Below are 27,646 nucleotides of genomic sequence, written 5' to 3'. Positions count from 1 at the left end.
AGAGGTCCCTTTCCATGATCCTTCCATGGAATCAACCATTGTGGCGTAGTCTTCGCTAGATGGTTGGAGTGCCTACATATCTGACAATATAAGGAAAAGGGTTCCAAAGAAAGCCATCCTAATGATATTAAGGGCAGTCTATCTAACCCTAAAATCTTTCTTCCCAGAGTTCAAATGTAGTTAAATTCTCCTCCTGACAGACAACAACATTGCTATGTATTTCGTGAAAAAACATGAAGGAATGAAGTCCTGGGTCCTCTTGAAGGGCATCCAGCAGTTCTTGCACTGGATAAAAGTGACGAAAATTCACACCATGGTAGTTCATCTCAGAATTCAAAACAGGACCAGCTTCACACTCACAAGTAGGTGCTAAATGACAAGGTTCTCTCATTGTGGGGGCAACTAAGCATTGGCTTGTTCATCACAGAAGAAAAATTCGAAATGCTGTGCTATGCTTTTAGGTTTTGAAAGCTTCCCAATAAAGCGATTAACCTGTGACAGCAATTTGAGTTATTCTTTGGTTACAAATAAGCATTTTAACATGATGGATAACTGATTGGATAGGTAAGTACAATACCTGAAATGGAAACCCCTCCTCCCGGTCCCATGTTACAGTCCCTATATACCTTCCATGGGCCCCATATTTTTGCCCATTTTCCCGGGCAACCTCTGGCTTTGTATATAGTCTGTTCTGCCTGCTGGCACCAATTTGAGCTGGCTTTCCCCTCTGCTTTTTTGGGAGGGTGTATTGCCCCCCAGTGTTTTGAAATGTTACGTTTGGCGATCATAGCCGCCAAGGTCAACCACTTTCTCGTGTACCTGGGCCAATCCTCCTCTCCAGCAGTCAATAAGAACCATTTAGGCTCCAATGCGACCTCTCTTCCCGTCACTCCCGTCACTCCCGCCATACTATCTCGTACTTTTGCCCAATGGTTTTGTATCTCCGGGCATTCGCATATTATGTGTATTAAGGACCCCTTCTGTCCGCAGCCCCTCCGGCAGAGGCCATTTTATACATGGCCTATCTTGTGAAGTAATTATCTGGATAGTATACTGGGTGTAGGACCTTCCATTGGATTAGGCGGAATCTGGAATGGATTGCTACTTCCTGCGAACCTTGAAGGGCGTCCGTCCATTCCTCATCGTCAAGCTGCCCTATGTCTCCCTCCCAGGTGGTCTTTAGTGTTAGGTAAGGATCGGGGGAGTTATTGAGGATTTTTTTGTAAATTAGTGAGATGACCTTGGTATGTAGAGGGTCAGCGAGCAGTTGATCCTCCAGTGGCGAGGCGTCTGCCAATGCCTCCCCTTCCCTTATATGATGCTTTAAGGCATGTCCCAATTGAATGTACCTCAGCCACTCCCCTTGCCCTATTTCGAATAAAGTTTGTAGCGTTTGAAATGTGACATATGCCTGGCCTCTCCAGACGTCCCTCAAACTGTAGAGACCCAGACGTTTCCAGTTTTCGAACTCCCTGAGTTTTATTTATTTTATTTTATTTTAAAGGTTTTATATAGCGCTGCCTAGACCCAGAGGTATCGGAGCGCTTTACATGAGTATCAGATCACAGTTACAGGTTACATTGTTACAAAGGTTACACAGTTTTTAGAGCATGGCATCATAGTTACTTGTAAGGTTGAGATAAACAATAAGCACAAATACAGAAGGGGAAAAGCAGGCAAGGGGAGAGATTCAGGAGAGGGGGTAGGAGCAGGGGAAGTAGATAGATAGTGAAGGCGGGAGAGAGGAGGGGAGGGTGAGAGAGACAGCATGGGAAGAGGAGGGGAAGGGTGACGGGGACACAAACTGGTAGACGAGTCAAAGCAAAGTCCAAAGTCCAGTAAGCTGTGATCCCAGGGGAAGTGGTATCAATTCCCTAGCTCTGTTGCGAGAGGCTCCCTTTACGCAGTGGACTCTCTGAGGGGTCTCTGAGACTCCAAGGCCTACACACTGGATCCTTCCCCAAAAATGGGAGAGGGAGTGCTTTGGCAAAGGGTGCCATACCATACCTCAAGTGTGAGTGGCTCCCTTGGCGCAGTGGACTCTGTCAGCGGGTACTTTGAGACTCCAGAATATAAATACTAAATGGAAACATGAATATTGCATAGCGCTGGCTAGACTCGAAGAAATCAGCGCTTTACATGAGGAACAATAATGTTGCAATTTACATCAGTTAAGAGTTAGATAAGTATGAAGAAAAACATTTAAAGAACATAGGGGACAAGGTGGATGGAGCGAGGAAGGGTAAGGGGATAGGGTAGATGGGTAGGAGGGAGATAGGACGTAGAGACAAAGGGAAAATCTGCCCAAGGTCCAGCTGGGCAGGTGACGTGGGGGGGGGGGGGGAGTCCACAACCAATCTCCTCTTTTAGCTATCCGGTAGCTGCACCGGGCTTCAGCCAAATCGCTTGGTCTCCACAGTCTGGGGTAGGTTCTAAAAGTTCCAAGTCCTGATGTGTAAGCAGGCTAGTGGATAGGTTCAAGGAAGTAAAAGAACGTGGAGGGGACCACTATAGCAGCCATCTTGGAGTCTGGCAGGGTACTGTCTTGCCCCTTCAGTGATCCCGTATCAGCAGACCAGTCGGATATTGCCCCAATCCTAGGAATTAATAGGGATTTGCACCTTGCGCAGAGTGTCCAAGGAGCACAATGGCGATTAGTTTCATGCCCATTGGGCTCACTTTCCTCCAAGTAGCCTGCCAAACGGAGATACCCAGGTCGGTCTCACCCCCATGAGAAACACTGTTTCCCCCAGTCGGCCCAGGACCCTCAGTACTGTACTCTGAACTTCCCAGTGGCGCCAGCAGTAGCTTCTGCGGCCATTGTAGTGGGTTGCCGAGTAGCCGTCATTATATAGGGGCTCCCTTGGATTAATGATTTTCAATGAGGGGGGGGTTTAAAATACACTCACTGGAAGTGTGGCTAACTCGGGGTGTGCTCTAATTTCCCTGGATTCCCAGCTTTGCTACTGCGATCTTCACCCTTCCCCCGTCAATATCTTGGGGACCTCGTGCGATTCTCTGTTAGGCCAGGAAGAACTCACTCACCGGATCAGAGTGTCAAAGCACCCCAGTTGTGTGGCTGCGAATAGTTCCCTTGGCCGGGCATCTCCTCAGGCAGCGTTTCACAGGCTGCAGAGATGTTTCTTGCCACTGTAGGGAGGGGGGCTGACTGCCTTGCTCAGCCTGCCTGCCTTCTGCGAGTCTCAAGCTGTCCCCTCTCCCAACGCTGTGGTACAGACATCGGGGGCGCCAAGGGAACGCTCTTTATCCTCCCAACTGCAGCGATTACAGGTTGTGTGGCTATGGAAGTAATGGTGATTTTTCTTTTGTCCCCCGGAGAATGCCGCCTCTGCTTCTGAGCGATGTGCGGGCTCCGATGTTTGTGTGGGCTCGGTGTTGTGTCCGTCAGAGACCACACTGGTATTACGATCACCGCCGCCAGGCCAGGGCTCCGCTAGCTCTCACTGCCGCAGCCTTGTCCCTCTCTGTCCGTCTCACATTTGTCGGCGCGGCGGTATGGGTGCGCGTAGCTGCCTCCATGCAATGGCAGGTTTCTGCCAAGGTACTTAGTCTATTGAGTTGTTCCTTGTAGGTTACTGCGCTGCGAAGCTGCCAATTGTGTGGTTATCGGCTCGCAGGCTCATCGGGCATAGGAAGCTGCCATCTTGACTCGAACTCTGATGTTCCCCTGTACTGTACAACTTCAGGGCTCTGCATTTTTACCCCGGAGCTTGTCTGACCCTCTTGGGTTGACAAACTACCAGCAATGTGTTCCTGTGGTGGGGGGGGGGGGTTCAGCATAGCGCAGGGCTCATATATTTAAATGTCTTCCTTGGATCTGCCAGTTCACTCCGTGGGGGCAGGCCATCGATCGGGACCCTCTCGCGTTGTGGGTGAAAAGCTTGCCCAGGCGAGAAGGGTGCCAAATCTTCCCAGTGAAGATAGTTTGGAGTGAAGGTGGCGCCGGTAGACGCTTGCGGGTCTAAGCGGAACTGCCGGCTCTGCTCCGGCGTGTTATAGTCCACCTCTGTCATTTGGTCACTATCCCTCCCAAAGAGGGGTCATCCCCGTCAGCTTCCTGTCCCAACCCAAGAACCTGGCAGAGGCCTGCCTTGCATTTAACACTGTCAGTGTGTGAGGGGGTAGATCTCTCTGTTTTGGTTTATTATACAGGATCAAGGGATAGCTCCTGGCCTCCACAGGGATAAACTGCAGTGTCTAGCCCTGGAAGATACTATCTCTAATCTGGAGGCACACGTGGTGGAGGAAGGGGTCGAAGATGCAGAGCTACAACATAGCTTGGGGCTCTGGCAGAGAGAACTAAGGGACCTGTTGGAAGATAAAGCTAGAATACACGCAAGGGCAGCACAGTGTGGAATATATGAAGTAGGCGATAAAGCATCCAAACTTCTCGCCTGGTTAGATAAAGGGAGAACTAACCATCCCTGGGTACCGAGCATAACCGACAAACAGGGCCGAAATCACACTACAGACCGTGAGATAGCTGAGGCTTTTGCCTCATATTATGAATCCCTATACTCCTCGGTAGATCGAAAGTCGGAGGAAGAATGTACAGAGTTTCCCTGAGACATACAATTGTCATCACTGTCCTCGGAGCAGAGTGAGATGATGGAAGAGGACCTCTCGATGGAGGAAATCAAAAAAGCGACTCACTTGCTGCAGTCGGGAAAGGCAGGGGGGCCCAAATGGCCTACCATTAGAGTTATATCAATGTACACTAGATCACATGGTGGAGCACCTCTATGACATGTTAGTTGATGCGCGGAAAGGGGGGGCGCTCCCACTGGATAAAAAAATGGCCCTGATTGTGGTAATACCTTAGGAGGGTTAACCCCCCCCCCCCCAACAAGGTGCGGGTCATACCGCCCAATATCGCTCCTAAATTAGAAGCCCAAAGTCTTAGCTAAAGCTCTTTCAATCTGACTCAGTAGGATTGTGACTTCCCTCTTCTACCCAGATCAGACAGGGTTTATGCCCCACAGAAGCACCAGGCTCAATTTGAGACAATTGTTTGGGGTCCTCCACATAACGCCAAAACGAACCTTGAACCCAGCAGCCTTATTATCGCTAGATGCCAGAATGGCTTTCGATAGTGTGAAATGGGAGTACCCGTACACAGTCTAGGCTGTCTCGGCTGTGGATCTAATTTTATGAGCTGGGTGAAGCTCCTCTATCATAAGCCACTGGCGAGAGTAAGGGTCAACTCCATGACATCTTGGCTCTTAGAGCTACAAAGGGGGATGAGACAGGGCTGCCCTGTCTCCCCACTCCTGTTCGCTTTGGCTCTTGAGCCATACGCTGCGTGAATACGGCAGGATCCCATGATATGGGGTATCCCAATCGGGGATGAATGGGAGGAACGTATATGCCTCTATGCCGATGATGCACTCCTGTATCTGACGCGACTCAGACCAACAATAGAATCCTCCTGATCTTTTGCATCTTTGGGGACTATTCAGGATACTGCATAAACTGGGACAAGTCGCTATTGCTTCCACTGGCGGGGGGGGGGGGGTACCTGCTCTCACCTCCAGATGCAAACTTCCGGTGGAAACATCCTGTTTTAAATATCTAGGGATATATATAACTAGAGACCCTTGTCATAGACGCTAAATGCTGGCACTTGCTACCTCTTACACTTATGGGCCGTTCAGCGTTATTTAAGACGATGACACTCCCACGGCTGCTCTACAAAATTCAAAATCCGCCCTATGAAATACCCAAGGTATTTTTTTCAGAAAATAGACGCAGAACTGAGGACCCTCATTTGGAATGGAAAGGCGCCACGCATAGATCTACGTAAACTGAACAGAGGAGTCTGAGGGAGGACTGGCTGTCCCGGATATTAAGGCTTATTACTGGGCCTCTCAAATGGTGTGCGTTAATGACTGGGTATTAACTGACAGATCGGACCCAGCATGCCGAGTTGATGCCGCCGTATGTCCCCCAGGCCCATAGTACGGAGGAACTCCCGCAGTGGTCCCAATTGTCTCCCCATTGCCAATCCTCCCACGCCATCATGGTAAAGCGACATGACATCGTTCATGTCACCTCCCGTCTGGCAGGTTGACCAACATCGATCCTATGGCATCAGGTGCTGCCGGCTGCAGTCCTGGGGGGCATATAGGGAACATAAATTGGACCTCTTGCCTTCCCACATACCACTTATAACTATAAATCTCCCCAAAGGGTCTGTCCATGAGCCGTTCGATATGTAGGGTAGGTAGTTCTTGCCTAGAATACCAGGACCTCTGGACCCAGAGGTCTATCCTGCATGTACCAGTAAGGAATAACTATATCTATCCAGGGCTTTACATTGGTTACCCATTAAATGAGTCTCCTGTTAGAGGACGATATCTGGGGAGTGTCGTTTGAGGAATTGGAATACTGTGGTTCTTTTTAATGCCGTTATTGAGGCTGTTGACATTCCAGGACCAAATCCTCATCTTCTTCTGTACTGTCTCAGGGCTCCCCATTGTGCTTGTAAAGTAGTTTCCTCCCACTCGCCCACCCGATTCTCCTGACATACCCATCCCTGTTTGACTCATCAATACTCGCAAGACATTGATAATTCTGGTTCCACCCATGAGCAACTAACAAACTAAATTTCTTTTAATATCCCTTTCTCAACCTCCAACTTTGCCCCCCCCCCCCCTGGTACCCTGCTAAATAGGCAAAACATACCCCAAGTGGTATACTTGCAGAGTGCCTGTCGCCCCTTAATCAACTTTCCAAACACTGATGAGAGGTGCTCGGCCACGGGCAGGAAACCTTTCGACCCGCGCTCATAAAGCTAATAGGACAAATGGCAATTCCCATTATCCTCCCCCTCCCTCCTTTCTCTACCGGCTATGTCTCAATAATATTTCCTTCCTTGGCCTTACAGTTATTTTCTATTGAGTCACTTAATTTTCAGGCCGTTTCCTGCTGCCTGCCTCTAGTTCCACCACTCTGCAACATGCCAGGGAGCTGCGTTGCAGAGTGGTGGTCCAAGGCCACGCCCCCTTTATATACCACTCTGCAACGCAGCTATATGGCGCTTACTGGAGGTAGCTGGTGGGCTAGTTGGCCCTCAGGGACCCTCAGGATTCAAGGAGACTTAATCACCCAACTTAAAATGCGCCACTTGTCACATCAGGCCCCGCCCCCTCCCTGCACCAATGTGCAAATGTGCCCTGTGGTGCGTTTTAAGTTGGGGATTAATTCCCCTTCAATCCTGAGGGTTCCTGGGGGCCAACTAGTCCACCAGGTACCTCTTGCAAACGCTACAGGGCTGTATTTCAGAGAGGTGCTTCAAGGTCACGCCCCTTTTTACACCACTCTGCAAACGTGGCTTCTGGTTCACTGCTGGTGGAGTGATGAGGGCCTCTTGTGTCCCGAGGACCTCAAGATAGAAATTGACTTCATCCTCTGAGCAGCAGTGCGCCAGAAGCAGCATTTGCAGTGTGGTGTAAAAAGGGGCGTGGCCTCAGAACACCTCTCTGAAACGCAGGTCTGTGGTGCTTACTGGATGTACCTGGTGGGCTACTTTGCCAACAGGGACCTTCAGGGTTCAAGGTGGCTTAATAGGGATGTCATAGGTAGAAATTAGCATTTAAAAAACCTTAGAAATTCACTGAAAAAACCATAGGTATCAGGGACGTTATAGTTAGCTGGACATTTCACTCTTACAAAATCATAGAAATTCCACGTTATAGTTAGTTCAGCTAACTATAACTCGCGCACCCGCAATGCACTGCTCATGATGTCACATATTACATCATTCATGACATGGTCAGTGAAGTCACTGATGACATCACTGATGACCTCTCAAATGACAGTAGTATAGTTTAACAAGGGAACCCGTTTAGGTAGCTGAGGACCTTGGTTAATTAGTACTTTTATCAAGAACACAGGTCCTAAGCTTAGCAAATAATTCTGTAAATGAAAAACATAGACTTAAATAAGAGCTATGGCTTGTTTTTCTCCAATGTCCAGCCGGACAAGGAAATATTTATTTTCAAAACATTTTAACAGGGATTTACGAATACGTGAAACACGACATGAATCAAAAAACTGGGCACAAGCCTGTACCAAGTCAGGGAAAGAGAACAATAAAGCGAGAAAGATAAGGAAAGTTAAACAGGCAAAAGAGCTGGAGCAAATGACGGCTTACAATACAATGCAATCTTGTGTAAGCACACACAGACACTGCATTAGATATATACAGTTGAGACATGCAGTTCTGTTAAAACAGTCGACGTGACGTTTCGATCCCTAGCTCCGAATACTAACTGGGATCATCTTAAGGACTAGTGTTTTTGCTATTGCCTGAAATGTTAAAATCCTGTGGGAATAAACAGGAGGAGGAAAGAGGGACAATTAGATGTCAAGCGATCACAATAAGAATTGAACATGTCATCCACTTTTACGTGGTTTCATTAGTGACAAGGTGCTCAAGTGAACTTTAGGGCAGTGACAGCTGTGAAATCAGTGTTGTGGCTGCGACAATGGGTCCGCGCAAGGGTGGATTGAGCATCTAGTGATATGTGAGGGTGAGCGCTGCCAGCAGACAGAACAAGTGGCTAGCAAGGTGGCTGCAGGTAGGTGTGATGGTGCTTGGGGGGGTAGATCGGTCAATGTTTCGGAGTGGTAGCCCAGAAGTTGTGAGAAACAACGTGAGGGCATATCGACAAGGCCGTGGCGGGTCGGCCGACTCATTGCCGTGGTGCCATTCTACAACTACCGTGGGTCGTATAGAGTGTGCCGCTAACGCCGTAATACCGCGTAAAATACTCGGCCAGTGTGAGAGAATGCAGTAGAGCATAGACGGCCGACTCATTGCCGTGGTACCATTCTACAACGGCCGTGGGATGTATAGATTGAGCCGCTAACACCGTAATACCGCGTAAAATACTTGCCCAGTGTGAGAGAATGCAGTAGAGCATAGTACTGACCTGATCGCAATCAACAAGGGAGGGGCATGAAGGCGTCTGGATGTGAAGCCTTTGTGGTGAAGTAAGTCACCTGTTGGTGTTAGGAGAGCCAGGTTATAAAATCATTTAGAAAGCGGGAGCATAACGTAACCAAGGGTATAGTAGGGGAGTTATCTTAGCGTGTCCATGCAGAGCCTGGAAAGGCTTCTGTGAGTTAATGGGCGGGACGGCAGCGATTCTTGTCGGTATTCCTCTTCCTGGTATGGAAAGCCTGTTGGGTCAAGACAGGCCGTGAGGAACTATATAGTGGAGTGGAGGCACTTGTTAAAGGGGCATGTAGGGACGCAGATTTTACCTGTGACTTTTTGTCTGGGGCCCAGTTAAAATGGTGAGCCTGGAGAATGTATAAAGGGCGGTTGCAAGGATATGCAATCCGCTTCCAACTGATCCTGTGAAGAGAAAATGTTGGGAGGAATCAATACAAGGACATATACTAATAGCGTTCTAAAGGAAAAGCGGGGCCTTGGTGGGCCAGGCAGTCATACCTTAGTGGGATCGCGAGTCGGCCGTAGTCCCGTCCGTCTTTATCGATGGCAGATGACTGGGGGCTCGGCGGGAGTGATTTTATGGTGGCGTTCACCCTGTCGGTAATAAAAATAGCCGAAGGACTAATGTCGACAGGACGCCAAGCATGTGGGCGCCATTTTGGAAGGGTGAATAAGAGTGAAAGGGTGAAAAGGCGGCAGACATCTTGGAGAGGGTGAGGGAGTGTTTTGGGTAATACGTGAATACATATTGCATAACAATTAGGTACACCAGCTATTTCGAACAGATGGGATTCTCAGTTTTGATTATCGATCATTATCTGTAACAATAAACAGGTGAAAAAGTCAAGCAAGGGAGAGAGCCTTTTATATAATCCGCCCCTAAGGAATTGGACAGACATGAGGACATTGATGGTCGGCACAGCCCAACCTCGTGGTGTGCCTTACAGCAAATTGGTCCAATCTTCAGATCTATTTAGTCCGTCTTGTATGGAGTTGAACTGAATGATTGACTTGAGCTCCTCTTTATTTAGCAATAATGTCATGTTACCACCTCTTGGTGGTAATTTTAGTACCTTTAGAACTGTCCACTTTAGATCGTCCTCAGTGTGTCTTGCAGCTGCGTAGTGGTCAACCAAGGGGGTGTTCAAGGTACCGCATCGAATGCGGCTCCTGTGTTGTCCGATCCTGGTTCGAATCTTTTGTGTTGTCTGTCCTATGTAAACTTTCAAGCATGGGCACTGAATCAAATATATCACATTTTGTGTATTGCAATTCGAGAAGGAGTGGCTGTGGACAGTGATGTTGTTAAATGTAAAGCTTTTACCTTCAATTGTCAGATTACAGTTGTTACATCCACCACATTTTGAGTGACCAACAATGGGGGACAGACCCCATACAACATCAAGAGTAGAGGCAGTGGGTGCGCAAGGTAGGGCTGCCCTTACAAGTTGGTCTTTAAGGTTCTTGCTTTTTTTGAAAGCAAAGAGTGGTTTGTCAATATCCAGGATGCCTGAGTTGATAATAGTTCAGAAAAGGGGGTGGTGATGAACAGAGTGTCTGAATTAAGCAGACCACTCTTACCCAGTCCAAAGATCAGGGCTTGATCCATCACCGTTATTTAGCTCATTGCCCCATCCCAGCTCAGAACCTGGCTATATGCAAATTAGTCTGTCCCTGGCCCAGTGCATCATGGGAACAGGGCAGACCAAACTACCAAGCCAATTCTTCACCAGAAAGGAGACAAGCTTCCGGGGACCGGTTTCTGCCATTTCAGGCGTCGTCGGCCCGGCTTGCTTGAATCCTGATGGAGCAGTGAGCAAGGGACTCATGTCTGAGTATACCCTTCCACGCTTATGGTGGACAAAATGATTCAGAAAAGGGGGTGGTGATGAACAGAGTGTCTGAATTAAGCAGACCACTCTTACCCAGTCCAAAGATCAGGGCTTGATCCATCACCGTTATTTAGCTCACTGCCCCATCCCAGCTCAGAACCTGGCTATATGCAAATTAGTCTGTCCCTGGCCCAGTGCATCATGGGAACAGGGCAGACCAAACTACCAAGCCAATTCTTCACCAGAAAGGAGACAAGCTTCCGGGGACTGGTTTCTGCCATTTCAGGCGTCGTCGGCCCGGCTTGCTGGAATCCTGAAGGAGCAGTGAGCAAGGGACTCATGTCTGAGTATACCCTTCCACGCTTATGGTGGACAAAATGATTCAGAAAAGGGGGTGGTGATGAACAGAGTGTCTGAATTAAGCAGACCACTCTTACCCAGTCCAAAGATCAGGGCTTGATCCATCACCGTTATTTAGCTCACTGCCCCATCCCAGCTCAGAACCTGGCTATATGCAAATTAGTCTGTCCCTGGCCCAGTGCATCATGGGAACAGGGCAGACCAAACTACCAAGCCAATTCTTCACCAGAAAGGAGACAAGCTTCCGGGGACCGGTTTCTGCCATTTCAGGCCTCGTCGGCCCGGCTTGCTTGAATCCTGATGGAGCAGTGAGCAAGGGACTCATGTCTGAGTATACCCTTCCACGCTTATGGTGGACAAAATGTTTCAGAAAAGGGGGTGGTGATGAACAGAGTGTCTGAATTAAGCAGACCACTCTTACCCAGTCCAAAGATCAGGGCTTGATCCATCACCGTTATTTAGCTCACTGCCCCATCCCAGCTCAGAACCTGGCTATATGCAAATTAGTCTGTCCCTGGCCCAGTGCATCATGGGAACAGGGCAGACCAAACTACCAAGCCAATTCTTCACCAGAAAGGAGACAAGCTTCCGGGGACCGGTTTCTGCCATTTCAGGCGTCGTCGGCCCGGCTTGCTTGAATCCTGATGGAGCAGTGAGCAAGGGACTCATGTCTGAGTATACCCTTCCACGCTTATGGTGGACAAAATGATTCAGAAAAGGGGGTGGTGATGAACAGAGTGTCTGAATTAAGCAGACCACTCTTACCCAGTCCAAAGATCAGGGCTTGATCCATCACCGTTATTTAGCTCACTGCCCCATCCCAGCTCAGAACCTGGCTATATGCAAATTAGTCTGTCCCTGGCCCAGTGCATCATGGGAACAGGGCAGACCAAACTACCAAGCCAATTCTTCACCAGAAAGGAGACAAGCTTCCGGGGACCGGTTTCTGCCATTTCAGGCGTCGTCGGCCCGGCTTGCTTGAATCCTGATGGAGCAGTGAGCAAGGGACTCATGTCTGAGTATACCCTTCCACGCTTATGGTGGACACAATGATTCAGAAAAGGGGGTGGTGATGAACAGAGTGTCTGAATTAAGCAGACCACTCTTACCCAGTCCAAAGATCAGGGCTTGATCCATCACCGTTATTTAGCTCACTGCCCCATCCCAGCTCAGAACCTGGCTATATGCAAATTAGTCTGTCCCTGGCCCAGTGCATCATGGGAACAGGGCAGACCAAACTACCAAGCCAATTCTTCACCAGAAAGGAGACAAGCTTCCGGGGACCGGTTTCTGCCATTTCAGGCGTCGTCGGCCCGGCTTGCTTGAATCCTGATGGAGCAGTGAGCAAGGGACTCATGTCTGAGTATACCCTTCCACGCTTATGGTGGACAAAATGATTCAGAAAAGGGGGTGGTGATGAACAGAGTGTCTGAATTAAGCAGACCACTCTTACCCAGTCCAAAGATCAGGGCTTGATCCATCACCGTTATTTAGCTCACTGCCCCATCCCAGCTCAGAACCTGGCTATATGCAAATTAGTCTGTCCCTGGCCCAGTGCATCATGGGAACAGGGCAAACCAAACTACCAAGCCAATTCTTCACCAGAAAGGAGACAAGCTTCCGGGGACCGGTTTCTGCCATTTCAGGCCTCGTCGGCCCGGCTTGCTTGAATCCTGATGGAGCAGTGAGCAAGGGACTCATGTCTGAGTTGATAATAGACTACAGTAGATGTAGAGGGTGCACAGCGATGTGTCGAAAAAAATCTTCAAGGAAATAGTTCTCTCGGTAGGGTACACTCCTTGGATGCGTTTCCGTCGAAACGCCCAATTAATTCATAACGAGTCGTGTGCGCATGGAACATGCGGGTACATCCCAGGGAGGCACACCTGGGTGGCTCAAAAAACAATGATTCCACTGTAAGTTGAAAGTATTTATTTTTGTTCAAATTATACTTTTTAGTGGTAGATGATATTAATGTTCATATCAATAACGTTAGATGTATGATCAACAATTCATTTCAAGCATATAGCTCCGATGCATTTCGGGCTAAAACGCCCTTTTTCAAGGAGCGCTGAAAGAAGAAGAAAATAACGATGATGAGGATCGTGTGGACGGGTTACATAGTGAAAATCGTTTATACAGTAATTAAAAGTGAATAAGTTTAAGTGACTAGAAGGTGAATGGGGTGAAGACAATGGTTACATATCGCGGTGGTGAAGTGAACGTGAAGGGTAAAGGTATCATGCCCGTGGTTAAATAGTTGAGGTGTGCCGGTTGGCTCGAACTTAAAGCTAAACGTATCGAGAATAAGCAAAGTCGGAAACCAAGTCAGGTCATGCTGCCCTATTTGCGTGCTCGGGGAATACGGGTGTCAGCGTTCAGTGCGAGGGTACGAATTTACGGGTGCAAACTTACTTCATGCAAGAAAACATGCGTCTCGCTGCTGGCATGCTGGATGTGTTTGGGTTACGGGAAGTGAAGAATAAGAAGGCGAGAAGTGTAATCAACATAAACGAAGGGTTAAGTGAATAACAGTGGTGGCCATCTTGGAACGGGAAACCAAAAGGTAAAGTGGCCATTTGAAAGTGAATACAAGTGAACAATGTGCCTGATAACATTCGAATGCTGCAAATTAATTACAGAAAACAACTGTATTCGACCCGGTCATTGAGTCCGTTAGGCTTAAGGGTCTGCAGTCTGTAAATCCATTCTAATTCTCTTTTCAAGAGAAATTTGCGAATGTCGGTTCCCTCTTTTTTGAGAGCTGTCTCTAGCACAATGAACTGCAGTTGAGCAATGGTATGACGGAATTCATTAAAATGTACAGCTAGGTTGGACTTTTCATTTCTGGTGCGTATATTTGACTTATGTTCGTTCATACGTGTTTTAACTTTTCTTTCAGTTTTTCCAACGTATAGTTGTCCACATGGACATTTTATGGCGTAGATAAGATTGGTTGAATTGCAAGTTGCGTTGACATGTAGTTTGATTGGATTACCTTTCATCGGATGTGGTATGGTGTTGCCTTTGATGATACAGTTGCAATTGTTACAATTTTTACATGGTATGATTCCTTTATATTCAACGTGGCTGTCCGGTGTTTTTGAAAGAATTTCTTTTAGATTATTGCTGCGAGAGTATGCAAACAATGGTAGATCTTGAAAGCATTCCCTGAAATCAGGTTCCATTTGGAGAATGGGCCAGAATTTGAGGATGTTTTTTTAAAAAATGTGGCTGGTGGTTGAATATTTGGATACGAGAACCATCCGTTTGGTGGTGTTGACTGTTTTTTTTTTGCAGGCTTTCTTGTCTGCTAATAGTTGCAACACGTGTTAGAGCATCTTTGAGGATAGTGTGTGGGTAACCTCTTTCGGTGAAGCGATTTTGCATTTCTTTCAATCTGATTTTACATGTGTCTTCGTCTGAAACTATACGTTTTATGCGTAGCATTTGAGAAAAAGGAAGATGTTTTTTCAGAGATTCTTGGTGGAAGCTGGAGTAGTGCAATGTATTGTTGCGGTCTGTGCTTTTGCGATGTAGATCCGTGGTGATTTTCTTATTGATGATATTTATGTTGACATCCAGGAATGAAATTTCAGTGTCGCTCATTAGCCATGTGAGCTTGATTCGTTCGTCCTTGGTGTTAAGGGTATTCAAAGCTGCGTTGAGAGATTCCTTGGTGTCGGTCCACATGAAAAACAGGTCATCAATGTACCGAACGTACATTTTGATTTTGTCAAAGAAGTGGGGGTTGTCATAGATGTCGCTGTTCGTAGTTATGCATGTATATATTAGCGTACGTGGGAGCCGCACAATTTCCCATCGCCATTCCTGAGAGTTGTAAATACCATTTATTGTCGTGCTGGAAGTAACTGTGGTATAAGGTATATACCATAAGTTCCATTAAGAACGATTGCATGGATGGTTCAATGTCACTTTGTAATAAGGCTTGTTCGATCGCTACAATGCCTCCCTGGTGTGGTATCGAAGTATACAATGCACTGACATCAGCAGTGCACAGTATGATGGATTCAAGGGTGCTGATGTCCACTTGTTGTAGTTTCAAGAGAAATTCGGTGGTATCCTTAATATAACTCGTCATGTTGATGACAGAAGGTTGTAAATATTTGTCGATATATTTACCGACGTGTTCATGTATTGATCCTTTGGTGGATACAATGGGTCTGAAGGGGGGGTTTTGAAGGTTTTTGTGTATTTTCAGTGCCATGTGAATGACTGGACTTTTGGGGTAGTTGCAGAGCAAATAGTTTTTGGTGCGATCTTCGATGATGCCGGCTTGATGAGCGTTAGTGACTAGGTTCAAGAGAGTGGTTTGAAACTCATTGGTTGGATTGTACTCTAGTTCCAGATAGATGTTATCGTCTTGGATGTGTTCAAGTAGGCGTTCATTGTAAAGACTGCTATTTAAAATAACGATAGCTCCACCTTTGTCGGCTTTTGCGCACTTAATTTGTGTGTTGTTGGCTAGGTTTTTTAAGGTATCTTTATCCTTTTGTGTGAGATTGGTATGTTTGGATCTCCTTTTGAAGTTGATTCTGGATAATTCTTGGCGGACGAGATTTTCAAAAAGGTCAATACTTTTGTGGCTGTTAGGGGCTTGATATGTACTAGATGGTCGTAAGCCTCTGAGTTGATCCGGTTTTTTGTTGGGGTCACTGGTGAGGATATTATCGAAAAAATGTCGTAAACGGAGTTTACGTGTGAGTTTGAAAGTGGACACCTCTAGTTCAAGTAAGTTGGTTTGTGTGACTGGGATGAACGATGTGCCTTTCTCTAGTAAGTTGATTTGATGTTGAGTCAACAGGGTGTCGGAAATGTTAATGACTAAGTGACTTTTTTCGGTTTGGTGTCCTTCTTGGAAACTGTACTTCTGGTTAATGGTGGACTTTTCTCCGTGTCTTTTTTTCTTGCTCCTCCTGAGTCTTCGGTGACTTCTGGGCCTGACGCTAAAAAATGATCCTGAGATGAAGGTTGAGCGTCGGTGGTTGAGGTGCTGGCTTGAGTGCTCGGAGTTTTTTCCGTGGTTTCAGTGTTGGTATTTGGAACGGTTTGTCGCGCTGGTCGGTAGGTAGAGTCGCTACCTGAAGATGATGTGTCTGTTTGAGTATTAGGTGGTCGGTTGCGACGTCTTTGGGCGTATATATCAGCCCAGGAATATACCTCGTCTAGTTTGTAGTCTAAAGTATCTCGACGATATTTCCTGATTTTGCGATCGTTAATATCTTTAGTGTGCTTGTCAAGCATACTTTTGATGTCTTGCAAAGTGGTGTTCAATTCTTCAGCGGTTAAGAGATCTTTCAATTCAGAATCTACTTCACTGATTTCTTTTTCAAGGTCTTTAAGAATGCTTGACAGTTCTTCTATGATTAGTAACATTAGATCGAGGCTGCACTTATTGAGTATGCCTTCCCATTTGTCTTTAAATGTTTTCGAGTTCTTGCACAGAGAGGGCTTAAGGGAGATTCTGAGTCCACGTGGGATTCTGTGGGCTCTGTGGTACCTTAATAATGTGCTCGCATGGAGCTTCTGATTGATGTGTCTCTTCGAAAGATATATAAGTTGTTTCAGGCATTGTTCCTTGGTTCGTGAAGTTGTGCTCGGGTTAATGTCTTCTTCGATCAGGGAGTAAATTCTTCGGCATTCTTCTTCATCAAATGCAAGGGTGTGAGCTTTTGCATCAGTGGATTTGCTAATTTCATCAAACTGCATGTTTGTGGCGTGCTACCCTCAATCGTGGCGGATTGAAGGATTGACTACAGTAGATGTAGAGGGTGCACAGCGATGTGTCGAAAAAAATCTTCAAGGAAATAGTTCTCTCGGTAGGGTACACTCCTTGGATGCGTTTCCGTCGAAACGCCCAATTAATTCATAACGAGTCGTGTGCGCATGGAACATGCGGGTACATCCCAGGGAGGCACACCTGGGTGGCTCAAAAAACAATGATTCCACTGTAAGTTGAAAGTATTTATTTTTGTTCAAATTATACTTTTTAGTGGTAGATGATATTAATGTTCATATCAATAACGTTAGATGTATGATCAACAATTCATTTCAAGCATATAGCTCCGATGCATTTCGGGCTAAAACGCCCTTTTTCAAGGAGCGCTGAAAGAAGAAGAAAATAACGATGATGAGGATCGTGTGGACGGGTTACATAGTGAAAATCGTTTATACAGTAATTAAAAGTGAATAAGTTTAAGTGACTAGAAGGTGAATGGGGTGAAGACAATGGTTACATATCGCGGTGGTGAAGTGAACGTGAAAGGTAAAGGTATCATGCCCGTGGTTAAATAGTTGAGGTGTGCCGGTTGGCTCGAACTTAAAGCTAAACGTATCGAGAATAAGCAAAGTCGGAAACCAAGTCAGGTCATGCTGCCCTATTGGCGTGCTCGGGGAATACGGGTGTCAGCGTTCAGTGCGAGGGTACGAATTTAGACAGCTCTCAAAAAAGAGGGAACCGACATTCGCAAATTTCTCTTGAAAAGAGAATTAGAATGGATTTACAGACTGCAGACCCTTAAGTCTAACGGACTCAATGATCGGGTCGAATACAGTTGTTTTCTGTAATTAATTTGCAGCATTCGAATGTTATCAGGCACATTGTTCACTTGTATTCACTTTCAAATGGCCACTTTACCTTTTGGTTTCCCGTTCCAAGATGGCCACCACTGTTATTCACTTAACCCTTCGTTTATGTTGATTACACTTCCCGCCTTCTTATTCTTCACTTCCCGTAACCCAAACACATCCAGCACGCCAGCAGCGAGACGCATGTTTTCTTGCATGAAGTAAGTTTGCACCCGTAAATTCGTACCCTCGCACTGAACGCTGACACCCGTATTCCCCGAGCACGCCAATAGGGCAGCATGACCTGACTTGGTTTCCGACTTTGCTTATTCTCGATACGTTTAGCTTTAAGTTCGAGCCAACCGGCACACCTCAACTATTTAACCACGGGCATGATACCTTTACCCTTCACGTTCACATCACCACCGCGATATGTAACCATTGTCTTCACCCCATTCACCTTCTAGTCACTTAAACGTATTCACTTTTAATTACTGTATAAACGATTTTCACTATGTAACCCGTCCACACGATCCTCATCATCGTTATTTTCTTCTTCTTTCAGCGCTCCTTGAAAAAGGGCGTTTTAGCCCGAAATGCATCGGAGCTATATGCTTGAAATGAATTGTTGATCATACATCTAACGTTATTGATATGAACATTAATATCATCTACCACTAAAAAGTATAATTTGAAAAAAAAAAATACTTTCAACTTACAGTGGAATCGTTGTTTTTTGAGCCACCCAGGTGTGCCTCCCTGGGATGTACCCGCATGTTCCATGCGCACACGACTTGTTATGAATTAATTGGGCGTTTCGACGGAAACGCATCCAAGGAGTGTACCCTACCGAGAGAACTATTTCCTTGAAGATTTTTTTCGACACATCGCTGTGCACCCTCTACATCTACTGTAGTCAATCCTTCAATCCGCCACGATTGAGGGTAGCACGCCACAAACATGCAGTTTGATGAAATTAGCAAATCCACTGATGCAAAAGCTCACACCCTTGCATTTGATGAAGAAGAATGCCGAAGAATTTACTCCCTGATCGAAGAAGACATTAACCCGAGCACAACTTCACGAACCAAGGAACAATGCCTGAAACAACTTATATATCTTTCGAAGAGACACATCAATCAGAAGCTCCATGCGAGCACATTATTAAGGTACCACAGAGCCCACAGAATCCCACGTGGACTCAGAATCTCCCTTAAGCCCTCTCTGTGCAAGAACTCGAAAACATTTAAAGACAAATGGGAAGGCATACTCAATAAGTGCAGCCTCGATCTAATGTTACTAATCGTAGAAGAACTGTCAAGCATTCTTAAAGACCTTGAAAAAGAAATCAGTGAAGTAGATTCTGAATTGAAAGATCTCTTAACCGCTGAAGAATTGAACACCACTTTGCAAGACATCAAAAGTATGCTTGACAAGCACACTGAAGATATTAACGATCGCAAAATCAGGAAATATCGTCGAGATACTTTAGACTACAAACTAGACGAGGTATATTCCTGGGCTGATATATACGCCCAAAGACGTCGCAACCGACCACCTAATACTCAAACAGACACATCATCTTCAGGTAGCGACTCTACCTACCGACCAGCGCGACAAACCGTTCCAAATACCAACACTGAAACCACGGAAAAAACTCCGAGCACTCAAGCCAGCACCTCAACCACCGACGCTCAACCTTCATCTCAGGTTCATTTTTTAGCGTCAGGCCCAGAAGTCACCGAAGACTCAGGAGGAGCAAGAAAAAAAGACACGGAGAAAAGTCCACCATTAACCAGAAGTACAGTTTCCAAGAAGGACACCAAACCGAAAAAAGTCACTTAGTCATTAACATTTCCGACACCCTGTTGACTCAACATCAAATCAACTTACTAGAGAAAGGCACATCGTTCATCCCAGTCACACAAACCAACTTACTTGAACTAGAGGTGTCCACTTTCAAACTCACACGTAAACTCCGTTTACGACATTTTTTCGATAATATCCTCACCAGTGACCCCAACCAAAAACCGGATCAACTCAGAGGCTTACGACCAAATCAGAGGCTTCAACTGAGAAGGTGGTGGTGTCAGTGATGGACCAACTTAGGGAGGGGATTGACACTGGCCGGCCACAGGCCCTAGTCCTGTTAGATCTGTCCGCCGCGTTTGACACGGTGGACCACGACATCTTGTTAACCCGTGTCCAAGCGGCGGGCATTGGGGGTACGGCCTTCGCCTGGCTCCGCTCCTTTTTGACCGACAGGGAGCAGGCCGTCCAACTGGCTAACTTTACGGCCCCCCCTCGGAAGGTAACCTGTGGAGTACCACAAGGCTCGTCCATATCTCCTTTATTATTTAATTTATACATCTCACCCCTCATTTTTTCTTTACAGCAGATGGAGGTCTCGGTGTTCAACTACGCCGATGACCTCCAACTCATTTTTGACCTCTCATCCTCCCCTTCCTCGTCCACTAATTTCCAAAAGGTTATGATTTTCATCCAAGGGTGGATGAACTGCAACCACCTCAAATTAAATCCGGACAAGACCGAGCTGGTCTTGACGGGGGGTGGTTGCAGTCCTTGGTCCCCTTCCTTCTGGCCCCCTTCTCTCGGTCCCCCCCCCCTCCCAGCTCTTAAAGTTAAAACTTTGGGCATTTTCATTAACCCACAGCTTACCCTCCACACTCAGATCAGTTCTGTGGTGTCTGCTTGCTTCCTCTCCCTCCGGACCATCCGGAGGGTTTCACGTTTCTTTTCTGCGGCTGCACTTAAGCTCATTCTCATGGCCATGGTGCTGTCGCGCCTTGACTATGGGAATGTTATTCTTAATGGTGCCCCGGCTTACCTTATCCACCGACTTCAACTGATTCAAAATCAGGCGGCTCGCCTGATTTTTGGCCTTTCAAGGTCCAATCATACGACCCCCTTGCTTCAGTCTCTCCACTGGCTCCCTGTGAGGGAGAGGGCGCTTTTCAAGCTGGGCTGTACTACCTACCAGGCCAGAGCTGGGACCGCCCCCACTTTCCTGTGCGAAGCTATCTCCCCTTATGTTCCGCCCAGAGAACTCCGCTCTACCCACCTGTCCCTTCTGTCAGTCCCCCGTTTTAGGAAACAGAAGGCTGGTGGGGCCAGATTTGCCGTGCTGGCCCCATCGTTTTGGAACTCACTCCCACTTTCCCTCAGAATGTCTCCCTCCTATCTGGAGTTCCGTAAGCAATTGAAGACTCTTCTGTTCTCCAGATCTGTTGCAGCTTAGCTAATTCCCCACTGACTCTCGGCTATCTAGCGCCATGGAACCGGTTTCGGTATAAGAGCGCTTTACAAATATTTTAAAAATTCAAAATTCAAATCTAGTACATATCAAGCTCCTAACAGCCACAAAAGTATTGACCTTTTTGAAAATCTCGTCCGCCAAGCATTATCCAGAATCAACTTCAAAAGGAGATCCAAACATACCAATCTCACACAAAAGGATAAAGATACCTTAAAAAACCTAGCCAACAACACACAAATTAAGTGCGCAAAAGCCGACAAAGGTGGAGCTATCGTTATTTTAAATAGCAGCCTTTACAATGAACGCCTACTTGAACACATCCAAGACGATAACATCTATCTGGAACTAGAGTACAATCCAACCAATGAGTTTCAAACCACTCTCTTGAACCTAGTCACTAACGCTCATCAAGCCGGCATCATCGAAGATCGCACCAAAAACTATTTGCTCTGCAACTACCCCAAAAGTCCAGTCATTCACATGGCACCGAAAATACACAAAAACCTTCAAAACCCCCCCTTCAGACCCATTGTATCCACCAAAGGATCAATACATGAACACGTCGGTAAATATATCGACAAATATTTACAACCTTCTGTCATCAACATGACGAGTTATATTAAGGATACCACCGAATTTCTCTTGAAACTACAACAAGTGGACATCAGCACCCTTGAATCCATCATACTGTGCACTGCTGATGTCAGTGCATTGTATACTTCGATACCACACCAGGGAGGCATTGAAGCGATCGAACAAGCCTTATTACAAAGTGACATTGAACCATCCATCCAATCGTTCTTAATGGAACTTATGGTATATACCTTATACCACAGTTACCTCCAGCACGACAATAAATGGTATTTACAACTCTCAGGAATGGCGATGGGAAATTGTGCGGCTCCCACGTACGCTAATATATACATGCATAACTACGAACAGCGACACATCTATGACAACCCCCACTTCTTTGACAAAATCAAAATGTACGTTCGGTACATTGATGACCTGTTTTTCATGTGGACCGACACCAAGGAATCTCTCAACGCAGCTTTGAATACCCTTAACACCAAGGACGAACGAATCAAGCTCACATGGCTAATGAGCGACACTGAAATTTCATTCCTGGATGTCAACATAAATATCATCAATAAGAAAATCACCACGGATCTACATCGCAAAAGCACAGACCGCAACAATACATTGCACTACTCCAGCTTCCACCAAGAATCTCTGAAAAAACATCTTCCTTTTTCTCAAATGCTACGCATAAAACGTATAGTTTCAGACGAAGACACATGTAAAATCAGATTGAAAGAAATGCAAAATCGCTTCACCGAAAGAGGTTACCCACACACTATCCTCAAAGATGCTCTAACACGTGTTGCAACTATTAGCAGACAAGAAAGCCTGCATAAAAAACCAGTCAACACCACCAAACGGATGGTTCTCGTATCCAAATATTCAACCACCAGCCACATTTTTAAAAAAATCATCCTCAAATTCTGGCCCATTCCCAAAATGGAACCTGATTTCAGGGAATGCTTTCAAGATCTACCATTGTTTGCATACTCTCGCAGCAATAATCTAAAAGAAATTCTTTCAAAAACACCGGACAGCCACGTTGAATATAAAGGAACCATACCATGTAAAAATTGTAACAATTGCAACTGTATCATCAAAGGCAACACCATACCACATCCGATGAAAGGTAATCCAATCAAACTACATGTCAACGCAACTTGCGATTCAACCAATCTTATCTACGCCATAAAATGTCCATGTGGACAACTATACGTTGGAAAAACTGAAAGAAAAGTTAAAACACGTATGAACGAACATAAGTCAAATATACGCACCAGAAATGAAAAGTCCAACCTAGCTGTACATTTTAATGAATTCCGTCATACCATTGCTCAACTGCAGTTCATTGTGTTAGAGACAGCCCTCAAAAAAGAGGGAACCGACATTCGCAAATTTCTCTTGAAAAGAGAATTAGAATGGATTTACAGACTGCAGACCCTTAAGCCTAACGGACTCAATGACCGGGTCGAATACAGTTGTTTTCTGTAATTAATTTGCAGCATTCGAATGTTATCAGGCACATTGTTCACTTGTATTCACTTTCAAATGGCCACTTTACCTTTTGGTTTCCCGTTCCAAGATGGCCACCACTGTTATTCACTTAACCCTTCGTTTATGTTGATTACACTTCCCGCCTTCTTATTCTTCACTTCCCGTAACCCAAACACATCCAGCACACCAGCAGCGAGACGCATGTTTTCTTGCATGAAGTAAGTTTGCACCCGTAAATTCGTACCCTCGCACTGAACGCTGACACCCGTATTCCCCGAGCACGCCAATAGGGCAGCATGACCTGACTTGGTTTCCGACTTTGCTTATTCTCGATACGTTTAGCTTTAAGTTCGAGCCAACCGGCACACCTCAACTATTTAACCACGGGCATGATACCTTTACCCTTCACGTTCACTTCACCACCGCGATATGTAACCATTGTCTTCACCCCATTCACCTTCTAGTCACTTAAACTTATTCACTTTTAATTACTGTATAAACGATTTTCACTATGTAACCCGTCCACACGATCCTCATCATCGTTATTTTCTTCTTCTTTCAGCGCTCCTTGAAAAAGGGCGTTTTAGCCCGAAATGCATCGGAGCTATATGCTTGAAATGAATTGTTGATCATACATCTAACGTTATTGATATGAACATTAATATCATCTACCACTAAAAAGTATAATTTGAACAAAAATAAATACTTTCAACTTACAGTGGAATCATTGTTTTTTGAGCCACCCAGGTGTGCCTCCCTGGGATGTACCCGCATGTTCCATGCGCACACGACTCGTTATGAGTTGATAATAGGCCATTGTCTGAGTATTGTTTTCCTCAATGTCGATTTCTTCATTAAAGACTTTGTTCCAAAAACCCAATGCTACATCAGAGACTCAATGAATATGATCAATATGATTGAATACCACCCTTTCAATCCAGCCTCAGAGACTCTATGCACCATGGACGTAGAGTCTCTCTACACAAACATACCCCAGACATCAGCACTATTAGTGATCCAAAGAACTCTAGACTTACGACCTCGCCCCATCCTGTTCCCACCACCTTCATCCTTCAACTCCTTGAAGTATGCTTGACCAGGAATTTTTTCATGTTCAAAAATGTTTTTTTTTACCAAATTAAGGGGACATCCATGGGGGCTATTTTGCCCCCAATCTGGCGGTGCTCTTTTTGGACCAATTGGAGACCAATGTTATTCTTACATCCTCCAACCCATTTTTCACAAACATTGGCTTTTGGCGCAGGTATATCGACGACATTTTCATTATTTGGAAACAGGACGTCGATTGCATACGCCAATTCCTGCATTGGATGAACAACAATTGCTCAGGGCTGTCATTTACTATCACTACTGATAATGACTCTGTGGCATTTCTAGATCTAACAATCTTTAACTACGAGGGTCACCTCCTCACTAGGCTTTACCGTAAACCAACAGAGAAGAATAATCTTTTGGCCTACAGCAGCAACCACCCCAGGGCCCTACGGGACTCCTAGCCTTATTCTCAATTTTTGAGAATAAGACGCAACTGCTCATGCAAAAACGACTACTTCCAAGAAGCAGCAGTTCTTGCATCCAAACTAAAAGAACGTGGGTACCCCCAAAAAATTATAAAAAACGCCTCGAAACGAGCATGGTACTGCCCGAGAGAAGTCCTACTAACTCCTAAACCGAAAAAGGACTTGAAACCCATTGCATGCGTTACCACATTCTCACCCATTTCACACAAATTGAGGAAAACAATACTCAAACAATGGCCTATTATCAACTCAGGCATCCTGGATATTGACAAACCTCTCTTTGCTTTCAAAAAAAGCAAGAACCTTAAAGACCATCTTGTAAGGGCAGCCCTACCTTGCGCACCCACTGCCTCTACTCTTGATGTTGTATGGGGTCTTTCCCCCATTGTTGGTCACTCAAAATGTGGTGGATGTAACAAGTGTAATCTGACAATTGAAGGTAAAAGCTTTACATTTAACAACATCACTGTCCACAGCCACTCCTTCTCGAATTACAATACACAAAATGTGATCTATTTGATTCAGTGCCCATGCTTGAAAGTTTACAAAGGACAGACAACACAAAAGATTCGAACCAGGATCGGACAACACAGGAGCCGCATTCGATGCGGTACCTTGAACGCCCCCTTGGTTGACCTCTACGCAGCTGCAAGACACACTGAGAACGATCTAAAGTGGACAGTTCTAAAGGTACTAAAATTACCACCAAGGGGTGGTAACATGACATTATTGCTAAAGCTCAAGTCAATCATTCAGTTCAACTCCATACAAGACGGACTAAATAGATCTGAAGATTGGACCAATTTGCTGTAAGGCACACCACGAGGTTCGGCTGTGCCAACCATCAATGTCCTCATGTCTGTCCAATTCCTTAGGGGCTGATTATATAAAAGGCTCTCTCCCTTGCTTGACTTTTTCACCTGTTTATTGTTACAGATAATGATCGATAATCAAAACTGAGAATCCTATCTGTTCGAAATAGCTGGTGTACCTAATTGTTATGCAATATGTATTCATGTATTACCCAGAAGACTCCCTCACCCTCTCCAAGATGTCCGCCGCCTTTTCACCCTTTCACTCTTATTCACCCTTCCAAAATGGCACCCACATGCTTGGCGTCCTGTCGACATTAGTCCCTCGGCTATTTTTATTACCGACAGGGTGAACGCCACCATAAGATCACTCCCGCCGAGCCCCCAGTCATCTGCCATCGAGCAAGACGGACGGGACTACGGCTGACACGCGATCCCACTGAGGTATGACTGCCTGGCCCACCAAGGCCCCGCTTTTCCTTTTAGAACGCTATTAGTATATGCCCTTGTATTGATTCCTCCCATCTTTTACTCTTCACAGGATCAGTTGGAAGCGGATTACATATCCTTGCAGCCGCCCTTTATACATTCTCCAGGCTCACCATTTTAACTGGGCCCCAGACAAAAAGTCACAGGTAAAATCTGCGTCCCTGCATGCCCCTTTAACAAGTGCCTCCACTCCACTATATAGTTCCTCATGGCCTGTCTTGACCCAACAGGCTTTCCGTACCAGGAAGAGGAATACCGACAAGCATCGCTGCCGTCCCGCCCATTAACTCACAGAAGCCTTTCCAGGCTCTGCATGGACACGCTAAGGTAACTCCCCTACTATACCCTTGGTTACGTTACGCTCCCGCTTTCTAAATGATTTTATAACCTGGCTCTCCTAACACCAACAGGTGACTTACTTCACCACAAAGGCTTCACATCCATACGCCTTCATGCCCCTCCCTTGTTGATTGCGATCAGGTCAGTACTATGCTCTACTGCATTCTCTCACACTGGCCAAGTATTTTACGCGGTATTACGGTGTTAGAGGCTCAATCTATACGTCCCAGGGCAGTCGTAGAATGGTACCACGGCAATGAGTCGGCCGTCTATGCTCTACTGCATTCTCTCACACTGGCCGAGTATTTTACGCGGTATTACGGCGTTAGCGGCACACTCTATACGACCCCCGGTAGTTGTAGAATGGCACCACGGCAATGAGTCGGCCGACTCGCCACGGCCTTGCCGATATGCTCTCACGTTGTTTCTCACAACTTCTGGGCTACCACTCCGAAACGTTGACCGATCTACCCCCCCCGAGCACCATCACTCCTACCTGCAGCCACCTTGCTAGTCACGTGTTCTGTCTGCTGGCAGCGCTCACCCTCACATATCACTAGATACTCAATCCACCCTTGCGCGGACCCATCGTCGCAGCCACAACACTGATTTAACAGCTGTCACTGCCCTAAAGTTCACTTGAGCACCTTGTCACTAATGAAACCACGTAAAAGTGGATCACATGTTCAATTCTTATTGTGATCGCTAAACATCTAATTGTCCCTCCTTCCTCCTCCTGTTTATTCCCACAGGCTTTTAACATTTCAGGCAAAAGCATAAACACTAGTCTTGAAGATGATCCCAGTTAGTATTCGGAGCTAGGGATCGAAACGTCACGTCGGACTGTTTTAACAGAACTGCATGTCTCGACTGTATATATCTATTGCAGTGTCTGTTTGTGTGTGCTTACACAAGATTGCATTGTATTGTAAGCCGCCATTTGCTCCAGCTCTTTTGCCTGTTTAACTTTCCTTATCTTTCTCCCTTTATTGTTCTCTTTCCCTGACTTGGTACAGGCTTGTGCCCAGTTTTTTGATTAATGTCGTGTTTCACGTATTCGTAAATCCCTGTTAAAATTTTTGGAAAATAAATATTTCCTTGTCCGGCTGGACATTGGAGAAAAACAAGCCATAGCTCTTATTTAAGTCTATGTTTGCCATTTACAGAATTATTTGCTAAGCTTAGGACCTGTGTTCTTGATAAAAGTACTAATTAACCGAGGTCCTCAGCTACCTAAACGGGTTCCCTTGTTAAACTATACTACTGTCATTTGAGAGGTCATCAGTGATGTCACTGTCCATGTCATAAATGATGTAATATGTGACGTCATGAGCAGTGCATTGCGGCTG

General features: G+C 45.9%; 1 protein-coding gene across 3 annotated transcripts in view; it reads left to right on the top strand.

Moving 5' to 3' along the window:
• Positions 1-27,646, top strand: part of CFAP97 (cilia and flagella associated protein 97) — a 427,501-nt gene that overhangs the window by 378,670 nt on the left and 21,185 nt on the right. The gene's annotated exons all lie outside the window — the stretch shown is intronic.

The sequence above is a fragment of the Lissotriton helveticus genome, chromosome 2_2, assembly GCF_964261635.1.
Source record: "Lissotriton helveticus chromosome 2_2, aLisHel1.1, whole genome shotgun sequence".
NCBI classification, from domain to species: Eukaryota; Metazoa; Chordata; class Amphibia; order Caudata; family Salamandridae; genus Lissotriton; species Lissotriton helveticus.
The sequence above is the reverse complement of the archived record's forward strand: the minus strand, read 5'-3'. Positions and strand labels throughout refer to the sequence as shown.